At 43.2% G+C, this 19014-nt stretch overlaps 1 protein-coding gene and 1 pseudogene across 5 annotated transcripts in view; both read right to left on the minus strand.

The window, feature by feature from the left end:
• Nucleotides 1–19014, minus strand: part of LOC114026183 (wiskott-Aldrich syndrome protein family member 3-like) — a 73954-nt gene that overhangs the window by 42932 nt on the left and 12008 nt on the right. For 2 of the 5 annotated variants that reach the window (XM_027839830.1, XM_027839840.1), the window contains exons 2-3: nt 1937–2007; nt 1524–1614 (exon numbers count right to left, since the gene is read on the minus strand). The gene's annotated coding sequence lies outside the window, so the exon portion shown is untranslated. Of the gene's footprint in view, nt 1–489; nt 653–1055; nt 1225–1523; nt 1615–1710; nt 1820–1936; nt 2008–19014 lie in introns of all 5 variants that reach the window. The other 3 variants (XM_027839822.1, XM_027839813.1, XM_027839817.1) reach the window with 3 other exon arrangements.
• Nucleotides 17228–17699, minus strand: LOC114026211 (annotated as a pseudogene).

Raw genomic sequence — 19014 nt, forward strand, 5'->3', positions numbered from 1 at the left:
CAGACCTACCCCTTTCCCACCTTGTTGGTCTAGGATACGTACACTGGGGCCACACAAGCACCTCATGGGTGATCTAAGAGAAGCTCAAAGGGGAAGGCCCAGTAGGCAGGGACAAAGGGCAACCCAAAGAGGAAAAGATGGCTTCAGGCAGGCCCCAGCAATACTGAGATAGAGAAGGAACAACGTTTAGGAACCTCAGAGAAACTGGTTTAAGTCACAATAAGAAGAAACAGCATTAGGTCACCCCATGAGGAAAGCCAAATGGGCCCATTGCTAACCACTCCCCCCCAACCAACATTTGGCTGCAGGTGAACAGACACATGGCGGCACAGGCCTAGTCCCTGTTGGTCAATGATGATATGAAGGGACAACACACAGGTGGTGATGAGCAAGTGTTCTCCATTTCCACTGAGGGCAGGACAAGAGGGAACAGTTTGAAATGTTAGCAGGACAGAATGATGAGAGATCCTGACAAGACTATCTTCTTACCTTAACTGCAGTCCCATATCTTCTCCATTTGGGTGTCCTCCTCTGTGCCTGCTTCCTTCAAGGCCCAACTCAGAAGTAACCTTCTTTCCTGGTCACCACAGCCTACAGGATGGCTCTCCCCCTTCTACAGCACTGTCTATTGTCTGTTCTACTTAGTGAACACCTATAATACAAAACTGCCTTGAGACTGAGGCTATTTTTACGTGTGTGTGTGTGTGTGTGTGTACTGTTTTTCCCCCAGATTGTGAACTCCTCCTCTCCATTATAGCTGTTCAAGTGCCCCCCAAGTCTTCTCAGGCTAAACATCTCAAGTTCCTTTACCTGATCCTTACACAGTATGATGCTAGATAGCACGGGTTTGAATTCTCTCCTGGGAGCCCTCTTTGGATTGGGCTCTACCTCTTCAGGGTCTGACCTCAATGCCCCAGACATGGTCTGACCAGAATAGGGCAGAATGTCTTTCCCCTGCCTCATCCTGGACACTTGGCTTCTGTCAACATACCCCAAGACTGCCCTCATTTGGGGGGCAGCCCCTGCAGACTGCTACAGAATTTCCTGTGACCTACCTTCAAGCTGCACCTCTCTTCCTCAGACTGTGATGCTGATTTTTAAGGCAGTTTAGACCCTGCCATCAATTCCTCTTCGGTGTGCCCCGCCCCACTTGTTGAGATCTCTTTGGGTTCCCACACTGTCACCGCATTAAGGAGCTCATCCAGCTTGCCAGCATCTGCAGATCTAATGAGTATTCCATCTATGCCTTTACCTACGTCACTGATTAGAATATGAAACAGAGCCTGGCTCTGGGTCTCTCTGCAAAGATCCTGGAGGCCCTCAAGAGAAAAGTATTTTTACCCCAAAATGACATCATAGCAGACTAAGGTATCATCTCCCCCAAGAGGCTTTTTCACTTTATGGTTTTAATTAATATTATTAATAACAACTCACATATATATAGCACTTTAGTGCTCACATCAGGAAGCTTGTAAAGTGTCATTACTCTCAGGAACTAAGGTTCAGAGGGGTTAGTGACTTACCTGTGGTCACATCCTCACTGGTACAAGAGACAAGTCTTGAGTCTTCGGTCCCACGCAGTAACTGGAGATCCCTCTAGAGAATCTCCCAAACCTAGGAAAAGATTTTCTTTCAGAAGGCTCTCCCAACCTCCCCCTCCCCCATTCTGTACTCTCCTCTAGGCTGTATTAATTTAATGGCCTTATTTACCTGGGAATCTCAGTAGTACATTTGGATAGCAGAATGCAGAGTGAAGATGCGGTCGTTAGTCAACACCAAGTCACTGAGCCACATACCAAAGAAGAGGGGCCTGCTGCTTCTGCTCTAGCAAGATACAGAGTCCCCCTTCTCTGACCAGATGGGCTGGGCAGGATAACCCCAAACTCCCCTTGATCCCCCCAATTTACCTCTCCCCACACTCTTTGTCTTTCCTTACCCTTTTACCAGCCAGATGGAGACAGGTAGGAGGCCAGCTGGATCCACTTAACCTTTGATTCACCAGTCAGTCTGTAGGGAAGATAGGTTGTTAAGGTATTGCTGGAGGACTAGGCCAAGAAACTCCCCCCCTCCACAGGACTAAGGATTTCCAATGGAACGGGACCTTAGAGAACGTGAGGCCAGGCCTCTTGTTCTACAGGTGAAGAGATTGCCCAAGTTTACACAATTAGTAAAAAGCAGGGCTGAGAAGAGGGTACAGGCAAGGGGAAGATAAAAGAAGAGAAACTTGGACACTTCCCTTCCTCAATGGGGGAGGAGGCTGGAAGTATTGGTTAAAATGATGCATTTTATTCTAAAAGATGGAAAAAAGTCATTATGTATGCAAGACACAGTAGTCAATGACTACAGGAATATATTATTTGATAAACCTAAAGACCCCAGCTTCTGGGATAAGAACCCACTCTTTAAAAAAAAAAAAAAAACGGCTGGGAAAACCGGAAAAAAGTATGGCAGACAATACGCATAGATCAAAATCTCACACCACATACCAAAATAAAGTCAAAATGGGTACATGATTTAGATATAAAGGCTGATACTATAAGCAAACTGAGAGAGCAAGGAATAGTTTACCTGTCAGATCTATGGAGAACAGAGGAATTCATGACTAAACAGGAGATAGAGAACATTACGAAAAGCAAAATAGATAATTTTGATTACATTAAATTGAAAAGTTTTTGCACAAAGCCAATGAAACTAAGATTAGAATGAAGGTAGAAAATTGGGAAAGAATTTTTACAACCAGTCTCTCTGATAAGGGCCTCATTTCTAAATTAAGAGAATTAAGTCAAGGGCCTCATTTCTAAATTAAGAGAATTAAGTCAAATTTATAAGAATACAAGCCATTCCCCAATTGATAAATAGTCAAAGGATATGAACAGACAGTTCTCAGACGAAGAAATTAAAGCCATCTATAGTCATATGAAAAAATGCTCTAAATCACTATTGATTAGAGAAATGCAAATCAAAACAACTCTGAAGTACCACATCACACCTATCAGAATGGCCAACATGACAAAACAGGAAAATGATAAATGTTGGAGAAGATGTGGGAAAATTGGAACACTAATGCATTGCTGATGGAGTTGTGAAATGATCCAACCATTTTGGAGAGCAATTTGGAGCTATGCCCAAAGGGCTATAAAAATGTACATACCCTTTGACCCAGCAATAGCACTTCCAGGGCTATATCCCAAAGAGATCACACAAATGGGAAAAGGACCTACATGTACAAAAATATTCATAGCAGCTCTTTTTGTGGTGGCAAAGAATTGGAAACTGAGAGGATGCCCATCAATTGGGGAATAGCTGATAAAGTTGTGGTATATGAATATGATGGAATACTATTGTACTATAAGAAATGATGAACAGGCTGACTTCAGAAAAACCTGGAAAGACTTGTATGGTCTGATGCTGAGTGAAGTGAGCAGAACCAAGAGAACGTTGTACACAATAACAGCCACGTTGCGTGAGGACTAATATTGATAAACTTAACCCTTCCTGGCAATACAAGGATCTAAGACATCTCCAGAGGCCCTGTGATGGAAAATGTTATCCACATCCAAAGAAAGAACTATGGAAGTTGAATTGCTATTTTTTTTCTCTTCCGTTGAGTTTTGTTTCCTCTTTCTGATGGTTCCTCCTATTGGTTTTAATTTCTACTTACAACATCACTAATGTGAAAATATGTTTAATATGAATGTAAATGTATAGCCTATATCAGTTTATGCACCATCTTGGGGAGGGTGGTGGGGAGGAAGGAGAAGAAAAATTTTAAACTCAAAAGCATATGGAAGTGATTATTGATAAATCAAAATAAATTAATAAAAAAACAAAAAAAGTCATTATGAGAATACAGAAACACTAATTCAGGGCTGGTGGAGTTGTGAAGTGTTTCAACTATTCTGGAAAACAATTTAAAATTATGCAGTCAAAGTCACAAAGTTATTTCTATCCTTTGACCTTGGCGGTCCTCTATTGGAACAATCACCCAGATTCACAACTACAAACATGTTCAGAACTGCAACATCAGTGATAACAAAAACCTGGAAACAAAGTGTCTCATGGCTGAACAAATTATATCTAGGAATATAATGTAATGTTATTAAATTGAAAACACGCAAAAAAGTCACCTTGAGGAAACAACAAAACTGAATATACACAATGGTCCACGTTAGCATCGTGCCTGCCCAAGGTTAAAAAACCCATTCTGACTTTGATCAAATGGTTTTCAGAAGATCTACTTTGTGAGTTTGTGGGAGAGGAGTTGTCTGGGTGCTTGTTGGGAAGGGTCTTCTATGTCAAAGCAAAATGTATCAATAACTTCTCTAAAACAATTGTAAAAACAAGAGAAAGAATTTGTACTATTGGGGGATTTTACTTATCCAGGCACTCGCTGGGGGCCCAAAATACCCATTAAGTGAGAATTCACCCTAAGCCCTCAGCTTCAAACTAGGCTTCTAGGCTCAAAGCCAAGGAAGCAACCCAAAGTCCAAAAGAATAGATCTTCTCCTCTGAGATTCAAGTCCCTGGTTAGTCCATATCTGCCACTCACCAGGGGTGTGAAAGTCCCTTACCCTTGCAGAGAGCAGCTTCCTCACTAGGAAAATGAAGGGACAGATCCCTTCAGATCCCACTCCAGTAGGAATGGTCTAGGAGAGGATGTGGGCATGGGGGAAGGGGACACCTCTGGAATGGAGAATCTAAGCGAGGCCTGGGAGTATTCTGAACCCACAAGGCTAAGAGGCTGCCATGGCAACAGATGAAGGTGGGCATCAGGCCAGGGCCTTTACCACTCTCAACTCCCTCCCTCAACCCCCTCCCCCCACCTCCAACACACACAGAGCACAGAAGGTCTGTACCAGGAGAAGAGAAGCCAACTCTTTTCTCAAGCCTTCCATCTTTCCCACAGTGAGCTTAGTGAACAACAACATCCATTGAGCCACTTGCCCCCTCTCCTAGCATAAGGCCTCCCCAAAAGGCCCCTGTTTATCCTTCCAGCCTCACATTGGGGATAGGGGTCTCTTCAACTCTTTTATCTGAGGCCACCACAGAAATACAGTGATCTGTCAACTTTTTAGGTAGAACTATAAAATGCTAGAGCTGGAAATGACCTTAAAACATACAATCTAGAACCTTAGAGCTAAAAGAGACAATCCAAACCCCTCACTTTACTGAGGAAGAAACCAAGCCACGGAAAGGGGGAAAGACTTGTCTAAAGTCACAGAGCTGGTGAGGAGCAGAGCCCAGACTAGAAGGTGGGTCTTCTGATCAACCCTTACTACCCTGATTTAGCCTGAGTTTGCACTTGGCCTGGGATCAGCTCAGCTTCTCCTGAATCCCCTTAGTCCTGAAACACCCGAACCTCAATGCAAAAGTGAAATGGGAGGGAGGGGTTGAGAGGGTTGTCATTGACACAGTCAACCACAGAATCTCAGGTTGGGCAAGGACCTTAGGGGCCATCTAACCTGTGACTGAACATACATGAATACTCTCTGCTTCTACTTGAAGGCCCTCAGTGACAGGGAACCCATTACCTCCCAAATAGTAAGCAGAGGTATCCAAAAGCAGAATGGCCTATCAAAAGGGATTTGAAAGAATCCTTAGCCTGTTTCTGCAACTGTCTTGAGCATGATAATGCTTCTTAATAATATGGGGCACTTGTCACCAAATTAAACTCAGCAAGCCTTTATTAAGTGCTTACTGTGTACCAGGCCCTGTGATACAAAATAAATAGTGGCATAGTCCCTGTCGTCAAGGAACTTACATTATCCTGGAGGGAAACAATGTATACACAGATGAATAAATACAAAATAAGATCACAGATTTAAAGCTGCAAGAGACCTCAGAGGCTGCTTAGCCACATGACCCCTTATTTTACAGATAAGGAACCTGAGGCTCAAAGAAGTGAAGTGACTTCTCCAAGCTTACAAGGTAATGGGGTGGGGGTTAGGGGAGAACTACTAACCACTGAGGGAAATTAGAAGAGGCCTCTTGTACAAAGTGGCAACTGAGCGGTGTGCTCTCAAGGGAGCAAGGGATTCCAGGAGGCAAAGATGTGCACATTTCAACCTGTACAAAGCCGTGAAGGCCGGAGCTGGAGTGTGTGAAGGAGAGTGATGTGCAATCAATCTGGATTCTCCGTCTTGGAACTGGTTTCAGCCTGGGGCAGCATCACCAAAGGGGACCAAGAATTGACATAATTCTCAGAGTATTTAAAGCCAAAGTAGGGAAGGAGAAAGACTTCGTGGGACTTGGGAAATTTTGAAACTTCTGAAACACTGTTTTCTTCACAACACAACTCTGAGGTAAAAAGTGCAAGGCTTATCCCTCTGACTGGAATCTCTACAAGGGTAAGGACCTCTACACTCTGCATCTTCTCCATGTGCTAGATGTTTAATATTGAATTAGCCCCATTTTACAGATGAGGAAATAGAGGCCCAGAGAAGCTGACGTGACTTAATAAAGGACATAAACACAGAGCAAGCAGCAGAGTCCAGATTCAAATCCTAGTTCTCTGACTCCAAATCCAGCTGTCCTTGTATCTTCCCCTTTGCAACTGGCGCATGAAGGGTTCTTAATACAGGTTTGAATGAAATTCATTGGGCTAAAGCCCACCCTACGAATTCCCATCCGTCCAGTGGTGAAATCAGCAAAGATTCCACTATCAGAGGAGAGTTTGGGGCTCTGAATGGGGTCCTGAGGTACAGCTAACCAGTCTGCCACCATCGCTTTCAGCTGCTGCCTCCGCCACTGACTGGCTGGCTGTGACCTTAGGACAAGCCACTTAACCGCTATGAGCCATCTGTCATGTGACTGCATTCATACTCAAAATCTCTATAACCTACAGTGCTGTTATGAGGGAAATGTTTTGTAAGCCTCACACTGCCACAGAAGTGCAAGTTATTACTTTTTATCTGTCTCACAGATTTCCAGATAAAAAACAGGAAATGCTGTTTCTTTCTAGAAAGATCACATCTATCCACAAGTGATCCAGGGCTGGCAGGACTCACTTAAATGATATCGAAAGCTCTTATACAGAGTAGATGCCTCACAAGTATTCCAGGAATTGGCCAAGTTTGACATCCATGATTTTATTTTCTCCTCACAACAGCCCTCGGGGGTAAGTTAGTGCAACTTTTACTATCATCATTTTACAGATGGGGAAACTGACTTGTCTACACATTGTTAGTGAGTGACAGAGCCTCACTCAAGCCCAGTCTGCTGACTAGTACCATTTTAGTACATTCACCACTATATTGTGCTGATTCAAAGCCCTCCTGAACCTGGTCCTCACCTTTTCTCCACCCTTCTTTAAATGAGTTGGCTCTGTAGAAAGGGAAAAAAAGCTATTTTTCTATTAATTTTATAGTTACATCAAGAAACTTCATAGTGCTTCCAGACGTATTCATTCATTTGTAGAAAAATTTCATCAGGATAAATGTAGAGTCCTACACTTAAGTTGAAAAAAATAAATTTCTCCTAGATCATAGATCTAAGCTAGAAGGGAGTCAAAGGCTGTCAAATTCAACCCTTTCGGTTTAGAGATAAGGAAACTGAGGCCCAGAGAAATAATATGGGGGCCAAAATAACACAGGTAGTAAGTGCCAGAGTGGGCTTTAAACCCAGGTCCTTTGATGCCAATTAGTGTGTTTTCTACTGTGCCCTGATTCTCCTCTATTTCTTAAGTACAGCATAGGGAGGCATGACTAGAAAGCAGTCTTTCTGGAAAAGAGCTGGGAGTTTTAGTGGACTGCAAGCTCAATATAAGTCCACAATGACATGGCAGCACCCCCCCCCCAAAGTGAATGCATTCTTGGGCTGCATTAAGAGATTCCAAGAGTAATGAGGTGATGGTCCCACTCTTCTCTGCTCTGATCAGACATCTGAAATACTAGCTTAAGGTCTAGGCACCAAAGCGTAAGAAGGACATTAATAATAATAATAATAATAATAACAATAATAATAATAAAAAACATAGCACTTACTATGTGCCAAGCACTACACTAAGCACTTTATAAACATTATCTCATTTGATCTTCACAACAACCCTGTGAGGTAGATGTTATTATTTCCATTTTACAGTTGAGGAAACTGAGGCAAACAAGGGTTATGTGACTTGCCCAGGGTCACACTGCTAGGAAGTATCTGAGGCCACCTTTGAACTCAGATCTTCCTGACGCCAAGCCCAGCACTTTGTGCACTATGGCACCACCTAGCTGCCTAGACCAGAAGGCATTCAAAGGACAACAACCAGAATGGTACAGGGACTTGAATCCATGCCATGTGGGGATGGGTCGAAGAAATTAATGATGTCGAACCCAGCAAAGATCAGATTTAGGTGGTGCTTGAAGGGCTCTAGTGTAGAAGAGGGATTGGGTTCGATTTGGTCTTGGAGGACAGAATTAGGCACAGGCAGCTGAAGGAACAAAGAGGCAAATTTTGGCTCAATATCAGGAAAACTTTTCTAACAACTGGAGCTATTGAAAAGTGGTATGGGGTGCCTTGGGATGTAACAGACTTTCACTCATTGGATATGCTGTACTGGGGATTCTTAGGTTATAGACTGGTCTAGATGGTCACTGAGGCCCACTCCAAAGCAAATTCTGTTATTCTGTGCTCCTCACCATGCTGAAAGGAGTGAAAAAATTAGCATCCTTTTGGGGTAAATAACATTCCAAGAGCTGAAATGATTTGTCCAAGGTCACACATCCGGTTAACTGGCAGAGCTGGGCTGGAACCCAAGTCTTCTGACGTTTAAGTACAGTGGCTTTCTACCCCAACACACTGTGTTGTTGTTGAGTCATTTCAGTTGTGTCCAACTCTCCATGACCCCATTTGGGGTTTTCTTGGAAAAGATAATGGAGTGGTTTGCTATTTTCTTCTCTGGCTCATTTTATAGATGAGGAAACTGAGGCAAACAGGGTTAAGTGACTTGCCCAGGGTCACACAGCTGGTAAGTGTCTGAGGCCGGATTTGAAGTAAGGAAGATGAGTCTTCCTGATTTCAAGCCCAGTGCTCTATCCACTGCAGTGCCACCTAGCTGCCTCCAACACACTGTACTAAAATCTTAGTGTCTTAGAGTTGGAAGGAACCTCCCAGGGCATCTAGCCCAACCCATACCTGACTCCCCTCTACAATATACCCAAAAAGCAGTCGCTTAATCTCTGCTTGAAGACCTCTATTATTTTGCACTATTGTCCAAAGCAACCCATTCCAGTTTGGGACATCTCTAATAATTGTTAGGAGCTTAAATCTGACACTGACACTCATTCCTTGGTCCTGTCCTCTTGGTCTTGTCCTCTGGGGCCAACTAGAACAAGCCAATTTCCTCTGCAACATGACAGCCCTTCAAAAAGGGCACAGGAAGATGGTGATCACCAACTCTTTATCCCCTCCCCAAGAGTTCTCAGTTATTAGAAACACAAAAAAGTTAACATAATGAAACCACACAATAAGAGCCTCATAAATGTTTACTGAATTGAAATGAACAGGTTTTTACACTCCATAGTGATTAAAGCATTCCTCTCTGTCCTCTCACGTTTCAGAGGAAGAAGGTTCCCTACACTCCCTCGGGGTCCAAAGGATTATAGTTAATGCTATACCCTTTGTGACTAAGAAATTAGACTGTTGAAAATTTACACCAAAACCCCTCCCAAAATTAGAGGTGAGGAGTCAGAGAGGATCATAATGCCATCACCACCAAATGGTTACTGAGCACCTTGACATGACAGTCCCATCATAGGTGCTGAACCATGCAGTGAGGCAAGCAGAGCAGAGAAATCACTACCTTCTCATGATTCTCCTTAATTTCATCCCTGCTAGCTTAGAGCAGTATTTGGGCTTCTACATCAATCAACCAGTCAATGAACACTTGCCAAGTGTCGTGCACTCTAACTAGGATGTAGGCTACAAAGACAAAACCCTTCAGTGAGGTTACATTCTATTGCAGGAAACAATAGATACCCCCCATAAGTAAATAAAAAACGTAGATATAAGAGAAGTTCTGGGAGCATCAGCAGCCAGGGGGAGGCTCAGCAAAGGTTCCAAGTAGGAGGTGGCACTGGGACTGAGCTTTGCAAGGAGCTCAGGATTCCAGGAGACGAAGAGGAGACGGAAGATGGAATGTCATGTGGGAGGGACAGCAAGGAGGCCAGCTGGGCTGGAATGCAGAGTGTGTGAAGGGGAGGAATGTGAAAGAAGCCCGGAAAGGTAGGCTGGAGCCAGATCAGGAAGGGCTTTAAATACCAAATGGAGGAGTATGCATTTTATCCTGGAGATAACAGGGAACAACTGTAGCTTTTGAAGAGCAGGGAGTGATGTGATCACTAAGGCAGCTGCAAGAAGGATGGGCTGGAGAGAGGAGAAGCTTGAAGCAGGGAGAATAAAGAGGCCATCCAGGGAGAGAGAAGGGAATGGAGTGAGACACACCATAGAGACCGAAGCTATAAAAACTGGCCACAAGTTGGAAACGATGGGTGTGAGAGTAGGAAGAGTCTCAGATGATCCCAAGGCTGCGAAGCTGGGTGAACACAAAGACGATGGTGCCCTTGACAGAAATAGGAACATCAGGAAGAAAAGTAAGTTTGGGGAGGAATACAGTGGGACGTGGTGAGTTTGAGAAGCCTTCACGCTATCAATTCAAGAGGTCTAATAGGCAGTAGGTGATGAAGGATTGGAGCTCAGGAGGAAGCCTAGAGCTGGATATGTAGATTTGGGAGTCACATGCACAGAGATTAAAACTGAGAAAGGGTATGAAGAGAGAAAAGAAGAGTAGTGGGTTTGGGCCCGTCCTGGGGCATAATCATTGCTAGAGGGTGAGACATGGATGATGGATCCAGCAAAGGAGGCTAAGAAGGAATGGCCAGATGGGTACAAGGAGGGAAGTATCACAGAAACCCAGAGAGGAGAGATTATCCAGAGGAGAGGGTGGTCAACAGAGTCAAACGCTGGAAAGAAATAAAAAAGAATGAGGACTGAGAAAAAGCGATTGGAGCTTGCAATTAAGAGCTTAGTAACTTTGGAGAGAGTCACATTAATTAACTGGGTGATGAAGTCAGAAGCTAAATTGCCAGGAGTTGAAAAGTGAGTGAGAAAGAAAGTGGAGGCAATGAATGTAGACTTATTTTTTCAAGAAGCTTGGCTCTAAAAAGGAGAATGGATAAAATACAATAGCTTGGTGGTGGCAGGATCAAATGGGGGCTTTTTAAGGATGGGGAAACCTAGGCAGTAGTTCTTTTGGGCAACCTGGACAGTTGTAGACAAAAAGAGGGGACTGGACAAGATGGACTCTAAAGTTCTCTGCAGCTATAAATCTACAGAGAAAGGGGGCTGATGGGAAGAGAGGAGACTCCTATAGGCTATACTGTAATTTGATGTAACAGACAGCAATGAGGAGACTGGGGTGGAACCATGGACTCGAAGGCTACAACACATCAGGGATCTAGCTATCAGAGGAAATTCACTGGGAGACTGAGGCACAGAAAGGCTAAAAGATGACCAAAGCAAAGGTTGGGAAACTCTCGGCTAGAAAAATTCTGTCTAAACAGTGCTACACGAGTCAGAAACACAGTAAGGAAAGGAGGTGATGAAGAAATCTTGCCCTAGAATTCAAAGTCCATTACAGACAGAGAAGACATGTGGCTAATGAAAGGAAAAGAACATAAAACACGGAGCTGACCCTGTCACTCTCCTATCTGACACCCTACAGTGGTTCCCCCCTGCTTCATTCTGGCATTCAAGGATCTCCACAACCTGGCACCACTCTATTTTCTCTCACTTAGCTTCCTCATCTTCCTTACATGTGTACTATATCCCAGTCTATTGAATCACTTTCCAGCACTGGACATACCCTGTGTTTTCCCTCCTCCATGTATTTGTTCCCTTCCCTCCCCCCCCCCCCCCACCTCTGACTCATACCGATTCTTGGAGGCCCAGCAGGTGCTATGTCCTCCTCTATAAAACCTTCTGACCAATGGTTCTAGCTCAAGCTTGAATGTACTCTCTCCAAAGCCTGAACCCTCACCGTATCTTGTCCCCCATCATATATTTATACTCAATTTTGTATTTCAGTTATCACACAGACATCTCCCCTACTAGGACAGCTCACACTTTAAACCATTTTATAGTTTACAAAAAGTACTTACTTCAGTATACTCCCCTTTGGAAGCACTATTGCCCATTTTATAGATGAGGAAACTGAGGCTCAGAGGTTAAGATACTTGCTCAAGGCCATACAGTTGGTAAATGGCAGTAGCGGCACTAGAACCGAGGTCTTCTGACATTCAGTGCTCTATGGTGCTTCCCAGCTTTGACATTCTATGATCTAAGGTTCCTTCCACTATTCTTTCCATTACACCATGTTGCTTTTAAAGCCAGATGAAGGAAGGGTCTTATTGATTTCTGAGTTTCTTCCCCTGCCCCCACTACCTAGCAAAGGGTCTTGCCCATAGTTGGCACTCGGTAAAGGTTTGAATGAATAAAAGCAAGGAAAGGACCATGATGGTGCATGGGAAGACAGAGCTGAAAAAGTATAGAAGCAACAATTCTTTGCAGGGCTACTGGCTTTGGGACAGGAACACGTAACACAGTACATATACAGTGATTTGGAGGCCTGCATTTGCTCTCTATCTGCAGTATCTGCCAATAAGCTGAAAGTTATATGCAGGAAACTAGGATGCAGGGTCCCTGAGGTAAATAAAATGTTAAGAGGTTTTCATATCACTGAGAAACACCTGGGAAATTACTTTCCTTTTGGCTGGGGGGTGGTGGTGGTAATCTATCAGGCCCAATCTTCTACAAAGTCACATTCTGATGCTTCATCGTGGTATGGAGGTGACCCAGTGCTCTAGAAGGCCATGTCAGAAAAGCATAAGCTCTGGTAGGTTCTCCCATGCTAGAAAGGCTTCAAATATTGTCCCAGAAACAAATTGAGTCTGTTTTACAAGGACCAGCCAAGCTAAGCATAATGAGGCTTATCACCACTAGACTGTATCCCTGGTGATAAATTTTTGGGCATGGAAAGCCATAAAGCAAATAAAAATAAAAATGGCCTTCAGTTCTGTGTGTCCCTTCAGTTCTCTTCAGTGATGGTGGCAGGGTGATAGACAAGTGAGCAGAGGGTGCTAAGAATCAGTTGTTCAGCCATCTATAAACACCATTAACTCAAGCTAAATGTGAAATGCTTGTCTAACAGGCGATGTTCTGGATTAGATAAAGTTTAACATTCTCACTATAAACGAAACGAGAAGAAAGAAAGAAGTTGCGGTGGCAGCTAGGTGGCACAGTGGATAGAACTCCAGTCTTGGAGTTAGGAGGACCTGAGTTCCAATCCAGCTTCAGACCAAACACTTGATACTTACTAGCTATGTGACCCTGGGCAAGTCACTTAACCCCAATTGCCTAAAAAAAAGGAGAGAAAGAAAGAAGTTTCCATTAAATGGAAGGATAACTTTAGGATAGCTTTCCTTGGACAGGCAAATCAAAGAGTTGGCAGAGTCGGTTTTATCATGTGCCTAAAGGCAACAAGAAACATCATTTCATGGGGGACTGGCCATCTTATCTTGCAGTCCTCATGAGAAGTATTTGCAAAAAGACCCTCATGAAAATAACTGAGGCTTGCAGAACATCTCTTACAGGGGATGAAGGAGTAGAGCCATTCTACAGAGAACTCAGGAATACTCTCCAATTACATCGACCTATACTCCCATACTCGTTGACTTCAATGCAAAGGTTAGAATAGATGAGGATGGGGAAAAATACAGCAGAAAACATGGATCAGGAATAAATAATGAAGGAGACCAATGACTCTCTGGACAGCAGTCTAGACCATACAAAAAGCCTATGCCTGCAGACACCATGAATACTTTTTTCAAGAAAATAACCATCAGATACAGAACATGGCAAGCACAAATATCACCAAAAATAAAGTGCTATTTTAATAGACTGTTAACAACTCATTATTGGTGTGGAAGTCATTAAAACAAACAAAAAAAACAAATACAAAACTCGAAGAATGTTAATCAGAAAAAGGGATGGTATATAATGAAAATAGTTCAAATTTTGTTGTTTGCTGTTCAGTTGTTCAGTCATGTCTGACTCTCCCTGTACACTAGGCCCTTCTATCCTCCACCATCTCTTGAAGACTGTCCAAGTTCACATCCATTCTTTCCGTGACACTATCTATCCATCTCATCCTCTGCCGTCCCCTTTTCCTTATGACTTCAAACTTTCCTGACATCAGGGTCTTTTCCAATAACTCCTCCTTCTCATTATGCAGCCAAAGTATTTAAGCTTCAGCTTCAGTATTTGACCTTCCAGTGAATAGCCTGAATTAATTTCTTTAAGCATTAACTGATTTGGTTTCCTTTCTGTTCAAAAGACTCTTAAAAATCCTCTCCAGCACTACAATTCGACAGCATCAATTCTGTGGTGCTCAGCTTTCCTTATAGTCCAACTCTCACAGCCGCACACTGCTACTGGAAAATCCATAGCTTTGACTATACGAACCTTTGTCAGCAAGATGATGTCTCTGCTCTTTAGTCTGCTGTCCAGATTTGCCATAGCTTTCCTTCTAAGGAGCAAGTGTCTTTTAATTTCATGGCTGCAGTCACTGTCTGCAGGGATCTTTGAGCCCAAGAATTTTTGAGCCCAAATCTGACACTGCTTCCATTTCTTCTCCCTCTATTTGCCAGGAAGTGATGGGATGAGTTGCCAAGATCTTAGTTTTTTTTTTTTATATTAAGCTTCAAGACCTATTAAGACAAGGTACTGAAGGGGGTGAGGGAGGAGTACCCAAGTTAGCAAACACTTGACTTCATTGCTAATCAATCAATCGACAAGCATTTATCAAATGTCTATACCATGTGCCAGGCACTAGGGATTCAAAGCCAAAAAAAGGAGTCTCTTCCCTTGGGGAATTTACAATGTGTACCCATATAAGGATCTACAAAGTAAGCCTAAGTTAATTTGGCAAGGGAGACTAACAGCTGAGGAGATCAGGAAAGACCTCAAATAGACGTTGGTACTTGAGATGAACTTTGAAGGAAGTCAGGGATTCTAAGAGGCAGAAGTGAAGAGACAGTGCATTCTAGGCATGGAGGACAGCCCGTGCAAAGGCATGGAGGTAAGACATGGAACAGCAAGAAGGCCCATTTGGCTGTACCATGGAGGACATGTATAATAAGTCTTTTTAACTCAGCTTTACTTTGTAGATCCTTATAGAGGTACATGTTGTAAATTCCCCAAGGGAAGAGATTCATTTTTTTTGGCTTTGGATTCCTATTGCCTTGTACACAGTATAGACATTTGATAAATGCTTGTCAATTGACTGATTAGCAATGAAGTCAAGTGTTTGCTAACTTGGGCACTACTCTCCCTCCCTTTCAGTACCTTGAAAGTACCTAGAAAGATTAGGTTGGAGTCAGGCTGTGAGGGGTTTTAAATCCCAAATAGACAAGTCTGTATTTGATTTAGAGGCAGTTGTATGGAAGGATGGGGATACCCTTGACAAAAAAATGGGAAGTCCAAAAGAGGAATAGGTTTTGGGGGGAAAAATAATGAGTTCTGTTTCAGACAGGTTGAAATTGAGATGACTATGGGATATGCAGCTCAAAATAGGCAGTTGGTGATGTGTGACTAGAACTTAGGAGACAGACCAAGGCTAGATAAGTAAATGTGCAAGTCATCTGTATAGAGATAATTGAATCCATGTGAGCTGATGTCAAAAGGAAAGGTACAGAGAAAAAGAAAGGGTCCAGGCCAGGATTCGGCCTTGGGGAAGGTACCTACACAGTTAGTGTGGGGGACATGGATGATGACCAACTGAAGGAGCAGTTACACAGGTCGAATCAGAACCAGCACAGTACCCTCCAAACCTGGGGCAGATAAAGTGCTCAACACCGTCTAAACCCAGAGAGGTCAAGAAGAATAAACCGGAAATAGTATCTTTAGGGGATCCTTATGAACTATGATTAGAACCACTGCCATTGAGTGGTGGGGTCTGAAGCTAGACCACAAGGGATAGAGGAGTAGAAGAAATGAGTGTCTAGAGCTTTTTCTAGGAATTTGAGTGAAAGGGAAAATCATAGATTTCAAAGCTAGAAGAGACCTCAAAAGCCATCTAGTCCAACCCCTCATTTTATAGATGAGGAAAATGAGGTCCAGGAAAAGTTAAGTGACTTTCCTGAGGTCACATAGATAGTAAATGACAAAGGCGGGATATGAACCCAAGTCCTCTGAGTGATACGACGTTATGTGCTCACCATGTCCAGTGCCTCTCAATTCTTTGTTGAGAGAAAGCGTGTGTGTTATAGCAGAGGGGGGCTTTTGTATAGTCTTATAAGCCTTTGATAGCTTTCATTTCTTATCCATTGAGCCATGTTTTTCAATATATTTTTTGCCCTTCTTCCCTATTTAATTTTGGAGGGTCCCATTTAGAGATACATAGGATCCCTATAATTCCTCATCCTTTGAAATAGATGTTGACATATAAGCCACAATTCTTTTCATGGTTATCTTCTTGCAAATGGTCATTGTGAACACTGCAATACCAGATAATCAAGTGGCCCCATGAAATGTTCCTTTTGTTGCCATTGGACCCATGCTAAAGTCAAACAATCCTCTGTTTGTCCTTCCCAGAAGATCTCTGTGAGCTCAGTTAGTTGCAACTTCCCTTTGTCTTCTAGTTTCATTCAGAGCAAGAACATCAAGATGGCTATGATTCATTTCCCTCAGCGGTACGTCCACTTGCTGGTCACTAAACAAGAATTTCTCCTTTAGAATGCCAACAGTTGCTATTGATGTAGTCGAGAAACCATGTGATCCCTCACATCCTTTGCTCCCTTTACTGCCACCCTGACACTGGCCCTGCGGAAGTGGAAGGAGGCCACACAGGACTGGGCACCATTTTATATTTTTCTTTGTTTCACGGCCAAATGAAAGGACACCCCCATTTGGTCAGGGCAGGACTGCTGATTGCTGTGTTGTGGATGTCCAGAACCTAAGATATGATTTCCTAGGGGCAAAATGTGATCAGGGAATGAGGGGCTATTTTAAAGTCCTTCTTCTTCTCACCCTCACCTCTTCCTACATGCCAACCCCGCCCCCCACCACCCAATGTTGTAATGCTGTTTCTTGAAAGTTAAGGAATATCACTTTTTTTCTTTTGCTACATAAGAAAACTTGAAAAAGCCAGCTCAGTAACTGTTAGAACTATGAAAAACTCTAAAGATTTTCAGTGGCCATTCATTATTTTTGCTTTCTGGCATATGGAAGAAATTATCTTCTTTGAGTTTCAAATGTTCTGGTAAATCCAGTTGTCTCTTAGCTTCTTCAATACCATGTTGAATTGCTGAAATAAGGGCATCAATTGAACTAAAGTTCTTCTCTGGTCTGATGTAGCCAGTGATGACGATACTGAGGATTTCCCCATAGAAGCCCTCTTTGAAGGTATGTATAATATGAGTTTCCACAGATTTTTTAGTATTGTATTTTAGTATAGCATTCCATCCTATGCTTAAAACCATCTTATGGACATCTCCATTTCCAACAGAGGCCCAACCATAGTAAATTCCAGTAGATAAATCACATGGAAGATCATCTACTACTTCCTTGGGAAAGTTAGCTGTGGGGATGTCAAGCAGCTTGGAGGCCCATCTAAAGCCCCTCACCACTTTATCCTGGCAGAAATAAGGCAGGTGCTTCATCACACTGCTGGCTCCAGGCTCAGGAGATGGCTCGGGCAAAGAGTCCAGAGGAGTCGCTGTCGAACTCAGGACGACGGTTCCCGTGGGCCAGCCAGGAGTGGGGGGAGGGAGGAAAGAGGAAGGAAAAGGAGGCAGGTTCCTAAGGGTGCGAGGCAGGCGGGCGATCAGGCAAACGCTGAACCTTTGCACACCAGTGACCCAATGGAAGGCGCAATCAACCCTTAAGATTTTCCTGAGTTGTTCCAGGGCCAATTTTCATGGTCCCTTTCCTAACCATCAGAATTTAAAGCGCTTAATTGAGAAAAAATGTTTACTGCTGACCTTCCAATCATTCTGCCTTAAAATGTCATTTGGAATTTTAAAAAACTTTGATCAATAATACTAGAAAGCATTCTACATATGGAGTCAGAGGCCCTGGCTTCAAATCCCAGCTTTGCCACTTACAAAGGTGACCCTGGGCAATCACTTTACCTCTCCAGGCCTGTTTCCTCATTCTTAAAATGAGGGAGTTGGACTAGAAGACCTTTAAGTTGCCCTCCAGCTCCAAATCTATGATTCTAAGAATTCCTCATTGAATGCCCAACGCAATGGTGATGAGCCATTCTACACTCAGCTAGGCTGATCACTATTCTCTCACCCTTTGTAATTCCTTAGGTCCAAATTATCTGTTGGGTTTCATTTTCCTCCATCTCCTATGACTCACTGAATTGAACTCCAGACTGCCCTTCTGTTTATCACTCTGCATCTGGAACAGCTGCCTGGTTAGCAACAACCTACCTCATTCCTCAAATCTTCCGGAGTTTGCCTTCCTTTAAAAATCCCCCAAATCTGTATGGATGCCGCTTTTATATCAGTCATTTCCAAATATCCCACTCCCTCCCCCTGCCCCACTGAGTGAAGCTTTCCTTGGAAGAAAGTGACAACAGTTAAGGAAAGCCAACTGCCACATGGACTACATTGAACAAGATATTCAGCATTCTATACCCATAGTTCCTCACCTCTCCAACTAAAGGAGAGAGGTTCATTTCCTCATCTCTCTTCAGGGACAAAGTTCGGCATTAGCGTTAAACAGCCTTCTGTTGCAGTTTGTCATTCTTCTCATGAACACTGTGGTGGTGGATGTGTGTGTGCTGCTTTCCTGCTTCTTTCTGTACTGCTTTTTACAAGTCTTCCCATATTTTGCTGAATTGCCCACATTCATCATTTCTTACAGTATAACGATATTCTCTTATAATCATGGACCACAATTTGTTGAACCATTCCCCAAGCAATGTTCTGCCTTCCTTTCACCAAAGTCAAGTCTATGTGCAGGGTG

The sequence above is a fragment of the Vombatus ursinus genome, unplaced genomic scaffold, assembly GCF_900497805.2.
Source record: "Vombatus ursinus unplaced genomic scaffold, bare-nosed wombat genome assembly UNPS02004691.1, whole genome shotgun sequence".
Taxonomy (NCBI): domain Eukaryota; kingdom Metazoa; phylum Chordata; class Mammalia; order Diprotodontia; family Vombatidae; genus Vombatus; species Vombatus ursinus.